Source organism: Oryctolagus cuniculus, chromosome 11 (genome assembly GCF_051225735.1).
Source record: "Oryctolagus cuniculus isolate XC-2025 breed Fujian yellow rabbit chromosome 11, ASM5122573v1, whole genome shotgun sequence".
NCBI lineage: Eukaryota > Metazoa > Chordata > Mammalia > Lagomorpha > Leporidae > Oryctolagus > Oryctolagus cuniculus.
In genome coordinates this window covers 104,298,083-104,316,453 of record NC_142877.1, presented here as the reverse complement: position 1 = coordinate 104,316,453, position 18,371 = coordinate 104,298,083, and the positions used below count along the sequence as shown (strand labels likewise).

Below are 18,371 nucleotides of genomic sequence, written 5' to 3'. Positions count from 1 at the left end.
AGATGAAAAGAAAATGAAGACCCTGATAACAAATTTTGGGGCATCTAGATCTATCTGTGTCAAGCTTTGAACTTTTTAGTAACATAAGACAATAAAATCCTTTGTGTTTTTAAGCAAGTCTTTGTTGGATTTCTGTCACTTGTGTCGCTCCCCCTCTTCGTGGAGGAGCAACACAGGACCCTGCGCTGTTCTTTTGTCTGCTCGGCCCTCCCCGGGTTTGCTGCTGGTTCTTCCCGGGTTGGCTACTATCCCTTCCACCTCCGTGGAAGGGCAGTTCCCCCTGGCCACATTCCCCACTTCCGCAGGGGAGCAGCACACCGCCGGCCGGCTTTCTCGGGGGCTGCACAGGTGTTCCCTCAGATGTTCCCCTTAGATGTTCCCGGTGCATGCCGTCTCTCTCCTCCTTTATAGTCCTCCTCCGCCAATCCTAACTCGGCTGCCCACACGCCGAGTACGCTGCTCTCCAATCAGGAGCAAGTCCTACAGTTTATTGGTTGAACTGGAGGCAGCTGTGCGGAAGCTGTTTACTTCTCTCCCAGCGCCATATTGTGGGAGAGCAGATGCATAGAATAAGTCTTAATTCCAGTAACTCAGTCTAGTCCGGTTTGCTCCCCACAACTTGCAACCTAGATTAATTTTTCCAAATAATTAACTACTCTGATTAAAACAGGCATAATTCATATACCAGACTTTCTGCCTCACCAAGAAACTTGGATGCTCTATTAGTTATCTTTGCCACAACAAAAATGCATAAAGAACAACACAGTGGCATGCCAGAAGTCTATAGTTGGCTGGGTGATTCTGCTATTCTGAGTTGGCCTTGGCTGATCACTCCTGGGCTTGTTCATTCATCAGTGGTCCACTGGCAAACTGGTTGGGAGCTGGCTAATCTAACACAGTCTTGGATTAGAAGACTCTGCTGCTTAGCTCTGCTTCAGATGGTTTCATCATCCTGTAGGCTAGTGTTGGCTTTTCTCGTATAAAGATAGAGTTGTGAGAGAGACTGGCAGAGTGCAAGCCCTAGACTCAGAACTGTCACTCCACCACTTCCAAAGCATTCTTTTGAGCAAAGCAAAAGATAAAGATGGCTCATATTCAAGGCACGGGGAAATGATCTCCTTCCCTTAATGGGAACAGTTGGGATTTCCCATAGCAAAAGGCATGCTACTACAGGAAAGGGTGGAGAGTGAGAGCCATTTTGCAATTCACATACCATGCTCATCCTTGTTCCGTTTGTTAAACAATGTGGTAAAGAGATAAAGTGAACAAATGGATCCTGGAACTTACCCAGGTGCTCCCTAAGCCGCAGATTCCTGCAGCGCATCAAGCAAGTTATGATGCTACACTATTGTTATCATATCCATTTAGCATGTGTGAGTGATATTTAAAAGTTGGGCATGGAACTCCTTTTCTAAAGGAGACTTTAAGGGTCATCTGGCCCAGTCTACATATTTTTCAGAAGAAAGAACTGGGCCCCCAAATGAGGTGACTGTCTCAGAGTCACACAATGGCTTAGTGGCAGAGGTAGGCGTAGACCCTTACCTGATGGCTGCCAGTGGAGCCCATTCTCCATGATCCTGTGCCAGTACACAATTAGTAGCTATGTGCTTACAGTCTGGTGTCAGTCAACCAGGGTTCTAACCCTGGTCTTGTCACTTGGTAGCGTGAGATGTTGGACAAACTATTTAACTCCTCTGTGGATGATAATAGTGCTTATCTCAGAGGGGTGTTATGAATGTTAAATGAGAGAAGATAAATAAAGAACATAATAATTTACCAATAAATTTCAGCTACTTTTTTTTTTTAAGATTTATTTATTTCCTTGAAAGTCAGAGTTACACACAGAGAGAACCATCTGCTGGTTCACTCCCCAAATGGTCACAATGGCCAGAGCTGCGCTGATCTGAAGCCAGGATCCAGGAGATTACTCCAGGTCTCCCATGCAGGTGCAGGGGCCCCAGGACCTGGGCCATCCTCTACTGCTTTTCCAGGCCATAGCAGAGAGCTGAATCGGAAGTGGAACATCCGGGACTTGAACTGGCATCCCTATGGGAAGCCGGCACTATGGGCGGCGGCTTTACCCACTATGCCACAGCACCGGCCCCCAGCTATCTTTTTTTCCTAAAAAATAATACAACATTTTCCCATTTCATTTGTCTCTGTTTGCATTCAGTCTGTGTTTAGAAGTTTAGGAAAATTTTAAATACTGTAGTGCCTAGTAATTAGATAACAAAGAACACATTAATCATTTAAATTATGCCAGAGTACATCTCTTATATTTTTTTTTTGGAAGAAGAGATGCTTGTAGCCTAGTTCAATTATTTATTTACTAACACACATGTACGAAGGATCTGGTCAGAGTTAGGTATTATAGTAATTTGCTATTGCTGCAGTCAGTGTTACTACTACGAACTTTGTGGCTTCACGCAGCATATGTTCTGGAGGTCAGATGTCTAAATGGATTCTCCAAGTTGCCTTCCTTCAGGAAGCTCTGAAGCACAATCTGTTTCCTTGCCTTTTTAGGCTTCCAGAGGCTGCCAGCATTTCTTGGCTCTCAGCTACATCACTCCAATCTGCTCCAATCATTGTATTTACTCTCCCTTGACTTCTGTTGTCTCATGGCCTCACCTGACACTCTTGCCTGCTTCTTACAAACTTCTTTATGTGACCTGTGTTTCCTTACATGAATGGTGGACTCAGGGTAGTCAGACGTGGTGGCTCATGGGTCCAAGCATGAATTTTCTCAGTAAGCAAAGCATAAGCTTCAGTGTTTCATGAGCCTTAGCTCATAATCTTAATTAGCAGCCACATCACTTCATTTCCACCAGGCTCCATGGATCGAAGTGATTATAGCTAACCCAGATTCAAGGAGAAGGGATGGCATTTCTTGATGCAAAGAAAGTCAAAGGATTTTCAGTTATGTTTTAATACCACCTCAGTGGACTTCTGAAATGTGAGATTTTTCTCCAGGAATCACTATATTTCCCTGCTGTTGTATCTAGCCTGGGAGTTTGGGGTTTACTGTCATTGGCAGTGGGTTCCTGTAGGCCTCTCAGTTGGGTAGTAGCAGGTTTTTGGCTTGGAGACTGAAACTGAGAGCTAATGGGGACGCCCTGAATTTTGCTTTCTGAGGCCTAACAGTTCTGTAAGCACCTAATTTCCCATATAAAATATATTCTGCTTAAAATATCTAGATGAGACTTATTTTCCCTGCTGGAACCTGATTATAGCTCCAAAATCTGCTCTTTTGAGTGCTTCTTCCTCTTACATCACTCTAAGCGTTCACCAGTTTTCTCGTGCTCCCAGTATGTTCCTTCACAACCCACCTACACACCCACACACCCAGCATGCCCTCAGGAAAGCCATGCTGCCTCTGATTACTCAGAAATAAAAGTATTAGCTATATGACCCTCAAATATCCTCTACCCAACAGTTTTTTCTCTCTGCCACCTTAAAAGAAGAACTAATCATTGTTTGTGGGGGAAAAAAGGTAAACTTTTTGATATGGTGCATGACACGCTTCATTTATCTTTTGACCTCATTTCCTCCCACTTTCATATGTACCTATATTACTTATGGTAGACTACTGCTTTAAAAATAGATTTCATAAAATTGGTGGAATTGTTGCTTCAGCAAAAATATCTGAAGATACATAATGGCTTGCTCAAATAATAGTCCCAGGTAGATGAAGAATCACTGGGGACATATTCTATTCAGGGATCCAAACATTAGTTTGAAGAGGTAATCGTTTTGTTGTTGTTGTTTTTTTGACAGGCAGAGTTAGACAGAGTTAGACAGTGAGAGAGACAGAGAGAAAGGTCTTCCTTCCGTTGGTTCACCCCCCCCAAATGGCTGATACGGCCGGCGCACTGTGCCGATCTGAAGCCAGGAGCCAGGTGCTTCCTCCTGGTCTCCTATGTGGGTGCAGGGCCCAAGCACTTGGGCCATCCTCCACTGCCCTCCTGGGCCACGGCAGAGAGCTGGACTGGAAGAGGAGCAACCGGGACAGAATCCGGTGCCCCAACCAGGACTAGAACCCGGGTTGCCGGCGCCGCAAGCGGAGGATTATCCTAGTGAGCCACCGCGCCGGCAGAGGTAATCATTTTCAACATGTCCTTTTTAGGATCCACCTTTCCAGATCTCCAGACAGGATAAAGCTACAGAGTATATAAATGGGAGGCCTTTATGAGTTAGGCCTGGAATTGGTATATATCACTTCTCATTTCCTATTAGCTAGAATTCAGTCATATGATGAGACCTAACTGCAAGGAATGCTGGGAAATGTAGTCTAGCTGTGTGCCTAGAAAGAAGAGAAAATGGGTTTTAGTGAGTGAATAGCTAGCAGTCTGTGACATAGTGCCAAAAACTGTGACAACCTGATGTTTTTGTGGTTCAGCTTGGGCATTTCTAAATTGAGAATACTGATGGCACTTCCTTCATGGGATTGTTGTAAGGAGGAACTGTGTTCATACTGTACATATGTAGAACACTGCCTGGCTTAGATGAGCAACAAGCACCCCCACAGAATGATCTGCTAATAATGTTACTGTAATCCTTAGAGACCCAGCTTTAATTTTCTTCTTTATATGAAATTGACTTCTTCCTTTTGCCTTCCCACCTGTTCTCTCTACCAGTTATAATTTTTGAGAACTGTCTGTTTTCTGCTTGGTTCCTTCTTGGTGTGTTTCCTGATGGCAAAGATTGTGTTTAGTTATTTTTATTTCTTAAGTACCTAGCATAATCTCTGACATATTATAGCTACACACCAAGTATTTGTTGAAGGAGGAAAGGAAGCAACTATGGAGGAAGGAAGAAAAGGAAGAGAGAGGGAGAAAGGGAGAGAGAGAGGGAAAACCACATAGAGGTCAATATCTTCTCACTGGTGGTTTGCTGAAAGGGCAGCTTGATAAACTGTACAGCAGCTTCAGTAGTCACCTTGTCCCAGGTCCCAGAGGGTAACTCGGTGCTGAACTACCAGTTTAAGGGCCGCGGCTTTCTGCATACCCTTCATGCCCCGTGCTGAGTGCTTCCTGTGCTCAGCCTCACGTCCTCTCAGCCTGCCTTTACTGCAGCCATTGCTGCAGCACCCACCTGCCAGGAGAATGAATGTGCATCCCCTCATCTCAGCTTCACTGTGTTGTGTTCTGCCCTGAGCTTACTCTCACCACTTCTTTGGGTGCCTGCAAAAATGTGTTTTGACTTTTGCATATGTAAATATGTAAATGTGACAGAATTGGCATGTTGTCGACTAAATAACAAACAGAGAAAGAGACTGTAAAGAATAATGATACTTATGTGGGAGTAAGCAAGGAGTGCTGCAGTGTGGAACAGGCATGCTGGGGAAACTGTGGGTATATTCAAAAAAGGTGAGGAAAACGTTTTTTATTTTCTTTTAAGATTGATTTATTTCATTTGAAAGGCAGAGTTACCGAGAGAGAAGAGAAGGAGAGAGAGAAAGAGATCTTCCATTCACTGGCACATACCCCAGATTGCTACAGCAGCCAAGTTTGGGCCAAGCTGATGCCAGGAACAAGGAACTTCTTCTAGGTCTGCATTGTGGGTACAGGGGCCCAAGGACTTGGGCCATCCTCCACTGCTTTCCTAGGCCATCAGCAGGGAGTCGTATTGGAAGTGAAGCAGCCAAGACTTGAACCAGTGCCCATATGACATGCTGGCACTGCAGACGGAGGCTTAACCCACTGTGCCACAGCACTGGCCCTGGAAGGGGAAGTTTTCAAAGGCAAAATGAGGAGAGTTACGTAAGTTGTTTTGCTGTGTTATCGTTAGTGACAAAAATCAGTCACAAGGGTGGCATCAGCCCAGGGGTAGACAAGTAGTTATTGGGCAGATATCTTTACAGGAGTATTTTCTGTGTGAGGTTTCAGGGGCCTTTGTCCAAGGTTGTGGGTCTGGCAGTCTCTTGTGATAGTTTTCTTTTAAAGATTTTACTTATTTATTTGAGAGGTTGAGTTACAGACAGTGAGAGGGAGAAAGAGAAAGGTCTTCCTTCTGTTGGTTCACTCCTTAAATGGCCTCAATGGGTGAAGCTGTGCTGATCTGAAGCCAGGAGCCAGGAGCTTCTGCTGGGTCTCCCATGAGGGTGCAGGGGCCCAAGCACTTAGGCCATCTTCTACTGCTTTCCCAGACCATAGCAGAGAGCTGTACCAGAAGAGGAGCAGCCGGGACTAGAACCGGCACCCATATGGGATGCCGGCACCACAGGTGGAGGAATAACCTACTGCGCCAGGGCGCCGGCCCCTGTGATAGTTTTTGTTATCAGGCACACATGCATGAGATTTCCTCCATTATAGCCTCCTTGCTTTATGTATTATTTATTGTGAGGGGTTGACGAAAGTGACCCCATTTTGATTCTGCTAACTTTCACAGTGTCTTTAAGAATTTTTCTCCTCTGCTCTTTGGTTTGTGGTTCCTTAAAATAAGAGGCCAAAGACTAGAGTCATTGAAACCTATGTTTCTATCTCTCTCCTTCAACAGTAGCTTTATTTATAGGTTCTGTGAATCTGAGTGATGTGAATTCTTACAGAGGTCTTGGCAGGCTTCCATGCCCCCAAGCTCTGCAGGTTCTGACAGGGGATGCCCTAGCCAAGAAACTCACAGAACCACATCAAGGGTTTGGTGCGCCTGCTTCAAGGGAGTTTGTTCTCTTGACCAACAAGAGTTTGTGTATTTAGGGGCTTTGGGAAAGTCTTGAAGAAGTTTGGGTGCCTGCTTAGAATCCTTGCTCCGTAACATGGTAGCTTTGTGACCGGACAAGGTACTTGACCTCATTGTGCCTCCTTGTGTGAGGAATGGATAGCACGTCTTTCAGAGGGTGTATGGGTTTGTCATGAAGCTCAAGGCGCTTAACCTCAGGACATCTCACTTGCACAGGTGCCTCACAGGAGGGCCTAGGCCTGCTGTATTTGAAATTTTGTAGCCTTGAGTACTTCCAAAGCACATAATCCATGGTCTTTAGATTCTTGCAGGAACGCCTGCTTGTGAGAATGCACCACCACAACATGTGTAAAGCAGTTCGTCCAAGGCTAGGCCCATTGCAAGAACTTTATAAATGGTCCTTATACTAACCTGGCAGGGGAGATACCATGGTCATGAAGGTGTTTTTCCCAGGGCGAGGCTTATCCATTGCACTCCACATGTGCTGACCCCTGCGATTTCCCCAAATGTGGGAAACTCGACTGCATAGTTTGTGGTAGTGGGGGACTGCATTCCCGCTCTCCCCTGAACAATAAAAATGAAAATAGTTCTCGTTGTTAGTAGAGGTACTCTCTCCCCATTATTACACCTCCACATAAACTTTCCTCAGCTGCCCAACTGTCAGTGCCTGTCTAGTTCTGTTCACAATTTGCTTCTCTTCTTTTTATAACGTTGGCTTCTTACCAATCACTCAGCACTTGCTGTTTTGCCAGTCTTATGCCGTTCCTCACGGCATCCCCTGTAATGATGAGAAAACAACGTCTAATGATGATGTTTTTCACAGAAACGATGTGACAGCAAAGAGAGTACATAAATAAATTGCCTGAGGCTCCTTGGTGTGACGGAGACTCAAAGTCCTGTTAATACTTAGCAAAACATCTAGCAGGACAGGCAAACAAAGGGCAATTGAGGCAAAGCTGTGATGTTTTGCCAGTTGTTAAAATAAGAGGCCAATTGTCACTGACCATGATGTAGAGATGCTCCCCTTCAGAGCACGTGTATCTCAGAATTATCACAGGGCTACAAGTCACCCTAATAATGGGCCTTTGCTACAAGCAGACAGATTACAACCCATACTTAGTCTTAAAAGATGCAACACTTTGCATTGCAGTTGTAAAAGGAATCTCTCTGGGCCATTTATCTTGACTCACAATCAGTTAAAGGGGATGAATGGAATGTCTATGTGACTGTCATGACACTCCTTCCTCGACATTAAAAAAGGAACTTGACTTAGATGGACCTAGGCACAGCCATCACTGAAGGCCTGTTGTGCATAAGGTTCCGTGAATGGTGATGAGTAAAACCATGTCCCCATGCTTTCTATTACACTGTGCTGGTTGCTGTCTGAGAAAATGAAGAGAGCATGGCCATTAGGATTATGTGAGCCTAGCTTAAGCCAGGCTCTGCTCTGTACTTGATTTATGATTTAGACTGTATAATTTTCCTAGATACCAAGTTTCTTTATCTGTAAAACAGGAACAATAGCACCTACCTTGCAGGATCACAGTGAAGATTAAATAAAAGAAAAAAGATGAAGTGTCTGAAAAATAGCAAGTACCTAATAGATGTCAACTCTTACCCACTTCTGGAGGCATATATTAGGAGTGCAGTTTTGGTTCTCTTAAAAACTGTACTTCTTCTGAATCTTGCATGATTTTTGCAGTTGAAGTATTCTGACTTGTTACAAAAATATACTGTTTTTGCCTATAAGAATTATAACAGATAAATAAAAAGAAAACACAGTAGTTAAATTATACATAATTCCAATATGTAGTTGTAACTTCTGTTAAAACTCTTGGGTGTATCATTCCAGAACATTTAGTGCTTATATATGCATGTTATTAAAATATAATTATATAGCACATTATTTTATAACCTATTTTTAAAAAATACAGTGCATCATTGTTATGGGAAGAACTTAGAAAAAAATCTCTTTCATTATAAAATCAGGTAAAAATTTTCTGTAGAGTGGGAAGTAGTTCAGATTTATACCTTATGTTCATTTTTTGTTTGTTTGTTTGTTTGTTTGTTTTTTTGACAGGCAGAGTGGACAGTGAGAGAGAGAGACAGACAGAGAGAGAGAAAGGTCTTCCTTTGCCGTTGGTTCACTCTCCAATGGCCGCCGCGGCCGGCGTGCTGCGGCCGGCGCACCGCGCTGATCTGAAGCCAGGAGCCAGGTGCTTCTCCTGGTCTCCCATGCGGGTGCAGGGCCCAGGCACTTGGGCCATCCTCCACTGCCTTCCCGGGCCATAGCAGAGAGCTGGCGTGGAAGAGGGGCAACCAGGACAGAATGCAGCGCCCCGACTGGGACTAGAACCCAGGGTGCCGGCACCGCAGGTGGAGGATTAGCCTATTGAGCGCCGGCCTCATTGTTCATAAGTTAAACCAAAATTCTGAAGCCTTTCCCAGAGAATGGCCACATAGCTGCAATAAGGATTAAGACTAGGTAACATATTCAAATCCTTTTTTAAAGTACCTTTTTAAAGAAATCATGCTTGGGGACTGGCACTGTGGGTAGCAGGTTAACTGCTACATGCAGCACTGGCATCCCCTATGGGTGCTAGTTCAAGGTCAAAACAAGGCAAACAGATATTCGTGATTGGATATGGTTTTGGTACTGCAACTTTTGCCCTGGAGAGGTAACACAAGTAGATAAAATATCTCTACATTCTGTAATCCATCTTGAAAAAAATAATTGGATGGGCTCTACTGTTCAGATAGTTGAAGAATGTATCTAGAGGCCAAGAGGCACAAGCAGTACAGGTAAAATCTGTATATTACTAACTAAGGTGTTTAATAGGCAACTAGGAGAGAGTAGTACCATTGGACCATTGGCTATGTCTTGAGTCCTTAATATCCTTCTCATATCTATCTCATCTCATTTGTTCTCATAAAACAAAAGTCAAAATAAAATATTGCCAAGAGAGAGACTATATCCCGGATTTGGAAAAAATTTAGACTATACTATCTTTCTACGCCAGGAGTATTAAATGAAGTTTCTGTGTTTAAATCTTCAGTGAAATTAGAGTTGGTACAGTGTTCTTTGGTCCCTGTATTCCCAGTATATTCTCACAAAAAAGGTGGAGATCTTTGCCAAACATAGCTTGCCCTTAGTTTGAACGTTGGGCATAAAATACTGCTTTTGCAAATGAGCTCTCCTACTGTTATGAGCTGAATTTCATCCTCCAAATTCATATGTTGATGTCCTAACCTACAATACCGCAGGGAAAAAAAGCTATAGGCCAGTACCCTTGGTGAATGTAGATGCAAAAATTTTTAACAAAATACTAGTAAACTGAATCCAGCAATACATCAAAACGATTATTCACCATTAACAAGTGGGGTTCACCCCAGGGAAGTAAGGATGGTTTAACATAAACAAATCAATAAATGTGACACACCATATCAACAGAGTGAATGACAAAAATCATATAATCTTATCAGATTCAGAAAAGGCCTTTGATAAAGCCTAATGTTTCTTCACAGTAAAAAAAAAAAAAGACTTCTGAATAAATTAAGTATAAAGGGAACATACCTTAACATAATAAAGGCAATAAATAATAGACCACAAGGAACACCATATTGAGTGGGGAAGAGCCAAAGACTCCCTCAAAGAAGGAGAATAAGACAAAGATGCACACTTTTATCACTTTTATTCAATACAAATAGAACTGAAAGATCTACCTAGGCCAATTAAGTGAGAGGATAAAATAAAGAGCATCCATAGTGGACAAGAAGACGTCAAAGTGTTACTGTCTGCAGATGACATGGTCTTATATTTACAAAACCTAAAAGACTCCACCAGAAACTTTTAGAACTAATAAAAAATTAAGCTAAGCTTCAGTATTCAAAATAAATATTCAAAAAAATCAGTAGTGTTTTATCAATTAGGAGGGAATGATCTTTAAGAAAATCAAGAGAACAACCTGCGGTAGAGTGGGTCTCTCAGGCCTTACCTTTCTCAGGTGTCCTATAGAAACGCAGGGAGGCATTGTTTCCGCAGAAGCCAGAGTGGAAGGAAACACGGGTTTGCACGGCAGTGCAGCTACAGCGTTTTATGCAGATTTACCTTTGCAGTGTTTGGACAAGTTGTTGTTGTTGTGTGTGTTTTTCGGATGGCATTGTTTCTGTGTGTTTGGATTTTATGCTGTATTCGGGTCAAGAAAATAAGGTTTGAGTCATCCCCAAGCAGCTGGGTTAATGGGACTGCACCACCTACCCATTATAGTGACTGCAACAATAGTTTACTTTTATTGAAAAGAGTTTTTATATTGAGATTTTTAGAGGAAAGACTACGCAATTCCTGAATGATAGAGCTGGCATGTCACAGGTGCCAAGGCCGCAGGTCACTCGTTGGTGGTAGTTTGCTCTTCCTGCTGCTTCCCACCGAGGGTCTGCAGTGCGCCTGGCTTGGGGTTCTGTGGAGAGGGTTATGTATCTGCAGCCTGATGTTGCTGTGCAGAGCGAGCTCTGAGCACATCCGAGGATGGAGTCTGGCGCGGCTGCCAGCAGGCCTGAGCCTGCCTGAGCAGAGCACGGGGCCTGCACCCACGCGTTCCTGGGTCGTGTCTTTTCCCTCTGCCTCCCATTCTGTAGTGTCATGCAGTGATTTATGCTTGTGACAACTTCTTCCGTATCCCAGCGGTGTAAGTGCGCGTGGACAGTGGACATCGTCCTGTTTCACACTGCGTCTCTGTGCTGATCTCTGGAGGCTGGCGTGGCAGTGCGTTCTGTGCCGAAGCCCCAGGGACGTGTCTGAAGGGAGGTGTGCAGAGCATACCCCGGGTGGGCTCAGAGCACCATGGTCAGCTTTGAGGTTCCCCTGGAGTGCACTTCGCTCAGGCAGGATTCTTGCCTGTTTTGAGGAGAGTTTGGACCATCACTGAGGACAATCACCGGGCTCTCAGGGGCTTTCGTGTTCTGGGTGCATCTGACCTCATTGAACATACTTCCTGGGGGGCTGTGGGGTGTGTGTGCTTGGGTTTGTGTGTGTGCACGCGTGTCTGTGATGTGATAAATTTATAAATTTTTTGCAAGTGGTGTCTACAAAATCTCTGCTTATAAACCCACAGCAGTCTCTGGTCTATAGGCAGCTTGGTCTCAGAGAGGAGGGCTGTCATGGGGAATTCACTTGGCTTTCCTTGCTCAGTGGCAGGTGTCACCCTTGCAGCGCTCACTGCGATGCAGTTACAGCCGGTTCACCCAGAGTGCGGGGTCTCGTGATGTGACGCCGTGTGAGTCCTGTGACCTCTGCTCTTAGAGCACAGTATGATTGTCTGGAGGCTTTTTTTTTTTTGACAGGCGGAGTGGACAGTGAGAGAGACAGAGAGAAAGGTCTTCCTTTGCCATTGGTTCACCCTCCAGTGGCCGCCACAGCCAGCGCACTGTGCCCAGCGCACCGTGCTAATCCTATGGCAGGAGCCAGGTACTTATCCTGGTCTCCCATGGTGCACAGGGCCCAAGCACTTGGGCCATCCTCCACTGCACTCCCTGGCCATAGCAGAGAGCTGGCCTGGAAGAGGGGCAACTGGGACAGAATCCAGCACCCCGACCGGGACTAGAACCCGGTGTGCCGGTGCCGCAAGGCAGAGGATTAGCCTAGTGAGCCACGGCGCCGGCCTGTTTGGAGGCTTTTATTGCTCTTCTCAGAAACGTGGCTGCTTTGCGTGGATCTTCTTAAGCCATACGTGGAGTTGGACCCAGCAGTCCAGGTTCCTGGAAACTTGTTAAGGGAGTGAAAACTTGGTTTACCTGGCAGATGAGTTATTCTCACTCGTTCACTGTCATCTGGAAGCCATTTGCTTGTTAGTGTTTGTGTTTAAGTGAATGTTTTGGTGAGTCTTTCTGGTTCTACTCCCAGTACAAGAATGAGAGATGCGAGTTCCCCCTGGTGTGGCCTCTGGCAGCGTGGTGTTCATTGTAGCAGATGAGTGGCGGGCACTGAACAGGGGTCCTGGTGGGGTGCAGTTAGGATAGCAGTGGGCTTCCAGCTCTCGCGACATTGGACGCAAGCAGTGTGAAGAATGGTGAGCTGTGTGGTGGGACGGCACCGGGCAGGGAATGTGCAGGTCGCATGGCTGGGGTGCCCCTACCATGCCTGCTGCTCCGTGGTGCACAGCTTCCCTTGCGAAGGGCCGCTCTGCACAGAACTGGATTTCTTGGAGAGCTTGTGGTGTGGTTTGAGGAAAGCAAGTGAGGATGAAGGAGCGGGCGGCGTGTGCACTCGGGCTGAGCGAGCTCGCGAGGACAGGAGTCGTGTGGGCTCCGTCCTGTCTATGGATTCACTTTTTGTATGTTCTTATGTTCCAAATTGCAGTGCACTGTGAATCTTCTGTTTTTTGAAATTTTGTAGGTGCTTTTAAGTGTAACTGTAATGATTTACAAAATGTTAATGAATTGTGTTTATACTTAACCATTGTAATCTAAAAGATAAGGGTACAGTTTACATGCTTTTCACCAGTTTTTGTTAAGAAATAGCAAATGAGGGATTTTAGAATTTCTGATAGTGACACCCTCCTGAGATGGCATTTGGAGAGCGCTGGAAACCGAATAGAGCTCCATCAGCAGGGGTGAAATCTGATTAAAGATGTTGGAAAATTAAGTTGGACTTTTGTATTAATATATACAGGATGAAATTTCCCAGTGTTGTCAGAGAAATTGTGGTTGTTTGCTATTTTGAGCTTTAAATGTCCTTATTTTTCTATTAAATATCAATTAATAAATATAATCAAGACATAGCAAAATTAATTTTATGCTGTAAGATTGAGTTGATGTTTTCTTGCGAAGCTTCAGTAGTTCGTATGTAATATCAAATAAAAAGAACTCGAATATTAAAAAAAATATTCAAAAAAATCAGTAGTGTTTTATCAATTAGGAGGGAATGATCTTTAAGAAAATCAAGAGAACAACCTGATTTTCAATAGCTACAAAAAATATGCCTAGGGATAAACTTAACCAAAGAGGTGAAAGATCGCTACAATGAAAACTATAAAACACTGATGGAAGAAACTAAAGAGGACATGAAGAAATGGAAAGATGTCCCATGTTCATGGAGTGGAAGAACAAATACCATTAAAATGTACATATTACCCAGTGCAATTTACAGACCTATGCAATCTGTATCAAAATATTGATGACATTTCTCACACAGCTAGGAAAAAAAACACTCCTAAAATGTGTGTGGGTCCATAAATGACCCTGAATAGCCAAAGCAATCTTGAACAAAAAGAACAAAGGAGAAGGCATTATATTACCTGACTTTAAAATATATCACATAGATATAGTAATTAATACAGCATGATATGGACTGGCACTGTGGCTAAGCCTCTGCCTGTGGTGCTAGCATCCTATATGGGCACTGGTTCATGTCCTGGCTGCACCTCTTCTGATCCAGCTCTCTGCTATGTCCTGGGAAAACAGAAGATGGCCCAAGTGCTTGGCCCCCTGCACTTGGTGAGAGACCCAGAAGAAGCTCCTGGCCCCTGACTTGGGATCGACCCAACTCAGGCTGTTGTGGCCATTTGGGGAGTGAACCAGAGGATACAAGACCTTTCTCTCTGTCTGTAACTCTACCTCTCAAATAAATAAATAAATAAATAAAATATTTTTTAAAAAACAGCATGGTATTGGCAAAAAAACAGATACATAGACAAAAGGAACAAAATGGAGGCACTAAAAGTAAACATATACATTTACAACTAACTGATCTTTAACAAAGATACTAAGAACACATATGTGGGCTGGCGCCGCAGCTCACTAGGCTAATCCTCCACCTTGCGGCACCAGCACACCGGGTTCTAGTCCCGATCGGGGCGTCGGATTCTGTCCTGGTTGCCCCTCTTCCAGGCCAGCTCTCTGCTGTGGCCAGGGAGTGCAGTGGAGGATGGCCCAAGTGCTTGGGCCCTGCACCCCATGGGAGACCAGGATAAGTACCTGGCTCCTGCCTTCGGATCAGCGTGGTGTGTCGGCCACAGCGCACCGGCCGCGGCAGCCATTGGAGGGTAAATCAACAGCAAAAGGAAGGCCTTTCTCTCTTTCTCTCTTTCTCTCTCTCACTGTCCACTCTGCCTGTCAAAAAAAAAAAAAAAAGAAAAAAAAAAAAGAAACGTGAAATAGGGTATCTTCAATAAACGGTGCTGGGCACATTGACTCTCCATATGCAGAAGAAAGAAGCTAGAACTTTCTTCTTTCACTGTGTACAAAAAAAATCAACTCAAAATGGATTAAATGCCTGAATGTAAGAATAGACATTCTGAAAATACTAGAAGAAAGCATAAGGGAAACACTTCAGCAGAACTTTGAAGTGGGCATGAGTTTTTGTTTTTTGTTTTTGGATAAAACCATAAAAACACAGGGAACATAAAAGCAAAAATAGACAAGTGAAATTTCATCAAACTAAATAGTTTCTGCACAGCAAAGGAAAGAATCAACAGATTGAAGAAACAACCCACAAAATGGGAGAAATATTTACAAGCTATACATCTGGCAAGAGGTTAATAGCTAGACTACTGAGCTAGATGTTTGGTGCAGTAGTTGAGCTACCCTTTGAGATGTTGCATCCTGTAGCGGGATGTCTGGGTTTGAGTCTTGTCCAGTTTCCTGATTGCTGCAGGCATTTGGCAGGTGAACCAGCAGATGGGAGATCTCTCTCTGTCTCTCAAATAAATACTTTACCTATTAAAAAATATACATAGAGAACACAAACAAGTCAATATCAAGAAAAAAATACTATTTTAAAAATAGGGAGTAAGAAAAGGGAGTAACTTTACACAAATTTTTCTCAAAGGAAGACATACAAGAGGCCAAAAGGTACATGAGAAAATGCTCAATATCACTAATCAGGGAAACACAAATCAAAACCACACTGTGGCGTTTTCTCACTAAGATTGGCTATTACCCAAAAGACAAAAGTTAACAAGTGCTGGCAAGCGTGTTTAGAAAAGGGAACTCTTGCACAGTGTTGGTGAGGATGTAAATTAGTGAAGCCATTGTAGAAAACTATGGCGCCTCCTCAGAAACAAAAAATAGAACTACTGGCTGGCCCAGCAATGCCACTACTAGGTATACGCCCGAAGGAAATAAAATCAGTCCATTAAAGAGACATTTGCACTCCCATGTTTATTGCAACACTATTCACCACAACTAATAAATGGAAACAACCTCAATGTCCATCTTCTGATGTGTGATTGAAACAAGTATGGTGCATATACCCGATGGAATGCTATTCAACCATTAAAAAGATGAAATCTTGTAATTTGCAACAACATGAGAGTAGAACTGGAGTTCATTATTTAAAGTGAAATAAGCCAAGCACTGAAAAAAGAGTACTGCATGGGGGCTGGCGTTGTAACGTAATGGGTTAGCTGCCGCCTGCAGTGCTGGCATCCCATGTGGATGCCAGTTTGAGTCCCTGCTGCTCCATTTCCAACCCAGCTCCCTGCTAATGCACCTGGGAAAGCAGCAGAAGATGGTCCCAAGTCCTGGGGCCCCTACAGCCACATGGGAGACACAGAAGAAGCTCTTAGCCATTTGGGAAGTAAACCAGTGGCTGGAAAATCTCTATATATCTCTCCCTCTCTTGTCTCTGCAACTCTGCCTTCAAATAAATAAAATAAATCTTAAAAAAATACTGCATGATTTCATTCATCTATGGAAGCTGAAAATTGATCTCGTGTAAGTTAAGGGCACAATTAAAGTTACCAGAGACTGAGGAGAGTAAGGAGGAGAGAGGGATGGGGAAAGATTGATTAATGGGTACTAAGTGATAGTTAGAGAAGAGTAAGAAATTCTGGGGTTCTATTGCAAAGTAGAGTGACTAGATCATTTTAGTGTGCTAATATGGAGAAATCTCAGATTGTTAAGTGGAAGAATAGAAGCACAGAGGTGTATCTATAGTACATTATGAATTTGTTATAAATGATGGGAGATTTTTTCAGTTGTGTATACAGAAAAACGATCTCTGAAGTCCATACAAGGGACTAGTAAGAGTGGTTATTTATTGGTGGAAGGTAGGGAAGCCTAGATGAGGTGGGAGGGAGACTTTTCACTGTAATTATTTGTAGAGTTTTAGATTTTTGAATCAGGTGAACAGATAATTATATATAATTTGAAATGGAAGGAAGGAAGAAGGAAGAGAGGGAGGGAGAAAGAGAAGGGAGGGAGGATAGGGAAGGGAGGTGAGGAGGAAGGAGGGAGGGAAGGAAGCAAAGAAGCAAGGAAGATTAGATTTCACCAGGGTCACAGGCTCCCAGAATTACATTTCCAAATGAGATTCTTGTCCACATTGAGTAAATCTTCATTCACCAGCTACATGAAACTTGTGTCATGTGACCACGTCACATACTTCTGAAGAATATTTTTAATTAATTGCCTTTTAATTACTCTTTAAATAACAGTTTTATGTTACATATTAATTTTGTCCTAATGGAAATTATCTCAAATGGTTAACTTGTAAATTGTGTTAAGATTTATTTTATTTTATTTGAAAGGCAGGTTACAGAAGGGGAGAGACAGAGAGAAAATCTTCTATCCTCTGGTTCACTCCCCAAATGGCCAAAATGGCCAGGGCTGGGCAAGACCAATGATAGAAGCCCAGAACGCCATCCAGTCTCCCAGGTGGGTGCCAGGGTCCAATTACTTGGACCATCCTCTACTGCTTTCACAGGTGCATTAGCAGGGAACTGGGTTGGAGCTGAAGCAGGTGGGGCTTGAACCAGGGGCCACATGGGTTGCCAGTGTTGCAGGCAGTGGCTTGTCCCACCATGCCACGATGTTGACCACAAAAATATTTTTTAAAAACATAAATCGGGGCCGGCACTGTGGCGTAGCCAGTGGAGCCGCCACCTGCAGTGCCGGCATCCCATATGGCACCGTTTCGAGTCCCAGCTGCTCCACATCCAATCCAGCTCTCTGCTCTGGCCTGAGAAAGGAGTAGAAGATGGTCTAAGTCCTTGGGCCTTTGCACTCACATGGGAGACCCAGAAGAGGCTCCTGGCTCCTAGCTTTGGATCAGCCCAGTTGGCTGTTGAGGCCAGTTGGGGAGTGAACCATCAGATGGAAGACCTCTCTCTCTCTCTCTCTCTGCCTCTCCTTCTCTCTCTATGTAACTCTGACTTTCAAATAAATAAAATAAATTTTTAAAAAATATACAAGGAGGCTGGCACCGTAGTGCAGTAGGTTAATCCTCCAACTGTGGTGCCGGCATCCCATATGGGTGCTGGTTCTAGTGCCGGTTGCTCCTCTTCCAATCCAACTCTCTGCTGTGGCCTGGGAAAGCAGTAGAGGATGGCTAAAGTGCTTGGGCCCCTGCACCCACATGGGAGACCTGGAAGAAGCTCCTGCGTCCTGGCTTCGGATCAGTGCAGCTCCGGCCATTACGGCCATTTGGAGAGTGAACCAACAGAAGGAAGACCTTTCTCTCTGTTTCTCCCTCTCACTGGCTATAATTCTACCTCTCAAATAAATAAATAAAATCTTTAAAAAAATACAAGAAAACTTTAAATCTTGTAACCATGAATTTTCATTTTTTTATTTTGCTTTTTAATACTTTTAAGATCTGAAAAGTAGAAATGGTTTGGATGTTTTGCTAAGTGGCTCTGTGCTCTGGAAAGCAGTCTGTCTTCCTTAGATAAATATGTGGGGGCCGGCGCCGTGGTGTA

At 43.9% G+C, this 18,371-nt stretch overlaps 1 non-coding gene across 1 annotated transcript; it reads left to right on the top strand.

Moving 5' to 3' along the window:
* Nucleotides 1–7,078: 7,078 nt before the first annotated feature.
* Nucleotides 7,079–7,242, top strand: LOC127491252 (U1 spliceosomal RNA). The gene has a single exon (XR_007919838.1). It is a non-coding gene; the product is annotated as a U1 spliceosomal RNA (small nuclear RNA).
* Nucleotides 7,243–18,371: the final 11,129 nt, after the last annotated feature.